We start from the raw sequence: 4,453 nt of genomic DNA, 5'->3' as shown, positions 1-4,453 counted from the left end.
CTCTATTTGTGATTTATTTTGAGGAACTTTGTAAGGAGCTGTGAACTTTGACTAGCAGCTGGTTAACTGGTTCATCTGTGTCACTATTAGTGAAGAAATACTCATTGATCCGAACAAAACGTTTCAACATTATTAGACTGATTAGTAGACAGCACCGTCATCTGGGAAACCTTGGAACAGAATGTCTGTACCGTTACGTTTCAGTCAGATTACCTTACTTTCCCCCACTAGATGGCAGCACAGTCTTTGCACTAAAACAGAGATGTTTACTTTGTGACCGCAAAGCCAGTTCCACTGTTTTTTCATTTTTTCCCCTCTAATCAGGGACTGATTTAGACCTGGGACACCAGGGGGGTGCAATTAATTATCAGGTAGTTGAGAAAACCAGCAGTAATCCGGACCTCGTAGGGTAATACCTCGTAGGTATTCCCTGTCATAGCTGGTCTTGACCATATTATTTAGAGAGAAGGAAGAATACATATTTATGCTCTTGTTTTAATGATCTCTCACTTACAGCTCCAGAGAAGAAGAGAAAGGTCTTCAAAGCTGTATTACTGTGTTGATATCCTAATTTGAAGCGTTCTCTCTGTCCGCCTCTCAGACAGCTGGCTACCCTCTCCGAGAGCTGCTCCTAGAACCTACTGCTGAGATTACTCAATCCGTCCTGTCCACTAATTTTACATCTTCAAAAAAGCTCTTCATTGTAAATGTCCACCAGTGAGAATAAAAAGCCATACTTTTTGTAAAATCACTGTATTCACCATTGAAGTAGAGCAGAGGGCTTTCAAACTGGTGGTGGTCGTGGGTCAAACAAAATAGTATTTTTGGTCCTAAGGCTCTACAGTAGCTAGAGAATGGCTCGTATGGGTCTCAAACTTGATTCACTTGGCCCATTCCATTCTACGGTCCTTTTATCCACTCAAATGAAAAAGGGGACATCCATTTTTATTAAAAAGGACATTATGTTTAATTTCATAACAAGTGTCCTGCAACAGGAGAAAACACCTTCCTGAGACAAAATGAAGGAATCATCTCCAACCTTGTTTGTCTATCTAGTAGTTTGACCTCAGGGAGAAATGCCTGACTTCTGAGCAGCATGTGGAGGAAATGTCAGAGGAAGACTGGAGCATTTTGAAAAGAAAGTCCTGCACAATGCACTAGCAAAGTATTAGTAGTTTGGCCAAACAACTTTTGTCAGACATTTTGAATTACATCTTGTTAATTCAGCACACACTCTTCTGCAGAGCAACTTACAGTCAGTGTATTCAATTAAGGTAGATAAAACAACCACATCACAGTCATGGAAGTAAAAACCTTCCACAATAGCCAGGCTTTCCATTTTTCCTACCTGAAATTATGAATTACACTTTGGATGATGTATCAATATACCCAGTCACTGCAAAGAGAGGCGTCCTTCCTAACTCAGTTGTCGTAGAGGAAGGACATCGCTCAGGGATTTCACCATCAGGCCAATGGTAACTTTAAAATGGTTACAGAATACAATGGATGTGATAGGAGAAAACTGAGGATGGATCACCAACATTTTATTTACTCTGGATTAACAACATTGTATTTACTCCACAATACTAACTTAAATGAAAAGAAGGAAGTACAGAATGAAACTATTCCAAAACATGCATCCTGTTTGCAAATAGGTACTACAGTAAAACAAAAAACAAATTTGGCAAAGAAATTAAGTTCATGTCCTGAATACAAAAGTGTTATGTTTGGGGCAAATCCAACACAACACATCACTGAGTACCGCTCTTCATAGCATGGTGGTGGCTGTGCCATGTTATGGGTTTGCTTGTCATCGGCAAGGAATAGGGAGTTTTTTTTAGGATAAAAAGAAACGTAATAGTGCTAAGCACAGGGAAAATCCTTGATTCAGTCTCCTTTCCAACTGACACTGGGACAAATTCACCTTTCAGCTGGACAATAACCTAAAACACAAGGCCAAATATACACTGGAGTTGACTACCACGATGACATTGTATGTTCCTGAGTGGCCTAGTTACAGTTTTGAATTAAATCGTTTTGAAAATCTATTTCAAGACTTGAAAATCCCCGTCCAGCAATGATCAACAACCAACTTGACAGAGCTTGAAGAATTTTTCAAACAATACAATGCAAATATCATACAATCCAGATGTACAAAACCCTTAGAGACTTACCCAGAAAGACGCACAGCTGCAATAGCTGTGATTCTAACGTATCGACGCAGGGGTGTGAATACTACTGTAAATTTGATATTTCCGTATTTAATTTGAAATAAATTAGCTAACATTTCTAAAATGTGGGGTATTGTGTGTAGATGGGTGAGAAAAATGCACTTCATTCATTTTGAATTCAGGATGTAAAACAGCAAAATGTGGAATAAATCATGAGGTATGAATGCTTTCTGAAGGCTCTGTATCACAGCACAGCCGCACCAATATTCGATTCAAAGGGCTTTATTGGCATGGGAAACACATGTTTACATTGCCAAAGCAGGTGAAATAGACAAGAAACAAAAGTGAAATGAACAAGGGAAATAAAAAATCAACAATTAACAGTAAACATGACGCTCACAGTTTTAAAAGAATATAGGCATTTCAAATGTTATATTATTGGCAATGTTGTAGCAATGTGCAAATATCTGACAGATAAGCTGTCCTTTTTTCTAGGTTCTTTTCCAGCCAATGTGGCTGTTCTACACCAGCTACCTGGCACTGAGTCAGGGCTCTACATGCCATATGAACGTGATTATGATTATTCCATGCAAGGACCCGGGTCATGCGTTTCAACCTTAGTTGTTCTGATTTATTTACAACCTGGGTGAAATGTTACGGCAGGATGCCAGGAGAGAGACAAGGGGGAGAGAAGGGGGGGGGGGGGGGGGTGAAAGAGGTAATTGAATTTAATGAAGAGAGAGCAAGCGAGGGAGAAAAAGAGAGAGAGAGAGAGAGAGAGAGGTCTGGGAAGGGAATGCTCCTGTTAAGGAGAGATGTAAGATGAGCTCACAGAGGAGTGAGGAGAAAGGTGAATATTCCAGAGGTTTAGGGTTAAGGTAAATATTTTAGGTTGAGTTTAAGCTCTTTTTAAGAGTGTGGGAGAACACCACACTAGGTAGTGGTAAAGGGCTTTGCTCTCATCTTTTACTTCTATTTCACTTAATTTTGGACCCCAGGAAGACTGGCTGTCACCATTGGCATCGGCTAATGGGGATCCTAATAAAATCATAAATCTAGGGGAGGGAATTAAGAGGAGGGTTATTCTGGTTTACACACATCTCTTGACATGATGGTGAAGTAGTGAGTTCTGCTGGAGAGGCTGTGGTAAGAGAGGGTTTGCTTGTATTGGCTTGGGAAGTACTTCCACAGCTTCTAAATTCCACTCTCATCTGAGTGGGAAGCCAACATAGAGTGGGTAGGAAGTACTGTGGCATGAGAAAAGGGTGAAAAGTAAAATGTGGTTGTGATGTAAAAGTCAGTAAGTACCCATATCAAAAATACTATATTATTCTATGGTCTAAATACTGTAGTATTACTATATTTATATACTATACTATTCAGTGTAGAGTTTTTTTTGCAGACAAACACCACAGTGAATACTGTAGTATTTACAGTTAACTATAGTATAATACTGTAGTGAAATAAAACTGTAGTATATACTATAGTAATTAATGCTGTGTTTTTGCAGATTGTAGTATACTGTAGTAGTTAATGTTGTGTTTGAGCATACTGTAATAGCATACTGTGTAGCATACTGTATCTGTTATTTTTGCAGACATTACTGTTGTATTTGCTATAGTGTTTTTGTTTCATTATCTTTGACACAGAAGTGGAGGCTTCCTCCTTGAGGAAACCTACTACAGAAATACTAAAAGAGCACATGTTCCATAACCTGTAACCTACTTGTTGAACTTGTCAGATATCACTACACACTTCGTTTTTATACAGTGGACATGTTGTTTTTGTTTTGTTTTGCTGGCCAGTAAAGACTATTTTATAAATTAGATATGTTTTTAGGTAGGAAGGTAGGTAGGAAGATACATACAGTTGAAGTCGGAGGTTTACATACACTTAGGTTGGAGTCATTAAAACTTGTTTTTCAACCACTCCACAAATGTCTTGTTAACAAACTATAGTTTTGTTAAATTGGTTAGGACTTCTTCTTTGTGCATGACACAAGTCATTTTTCCAACAATTGTTTACAGACAGATTATTTCACTTATAATGAACTGTATCACAATTCCAGTGGGTCAGAAGTTTACATACACTAAATTGACTGTGCCTTTAAACAGCTTGGAAAATTCCAGAAAATTATGTCATGGCATTAGAAGCTTCTGATAGGCTAATTGACATAATTTGAGTCAATTGGAGGTGTATTTGTTGATGTATTTCAAGGCCTACCTTCAAATTCAGTGCCTCTTTGTTTGACATCATGGGAAAATCAAAAGAACTCAGCCAAG

At 38.4% G+C, this 4,453-nt stretch overlaps 1 non-coding gene across 1 annotated transcript; it reads right to left on the bottom strand.

The window, feature by feature from the left end:
- Window positions 1-3,824: 3,824 nt before the first annotated feature.
- On the bottom strand, window positions 3,825-3,881 carry LOC118941228. Its single transcript, XR_005037557.1, has one exon. It is a non-coding gene; the product is annotated as a U7 small nuclear RNA (small nuclear RNA).
- Window positions 3,882-4,453: the final 572 nt, after the last annotated feature.

Source organism: Oncorhynchus mykiss, chromosome 18 (assembly GCF_013265735.2).
Source record: "Oncorhynchus mykiss isolate Arlee chromosome 18, USDA_OmykA_1.1, whole genome shotgun sequence".
Taxonomy (NCBI): domain Eukaryota; kingdom Metazoa; phylum Chordata; class Actinopteri; order Salmoniformes; family Salmonidae; genus Oncorhynchus; species Oncorhynchus mykiss.
The sequence above is the reverse complement of the archived record's forward strand: the minus strand, read 5'-3'. Positions and strand labels throughout refer to the sequence as shown.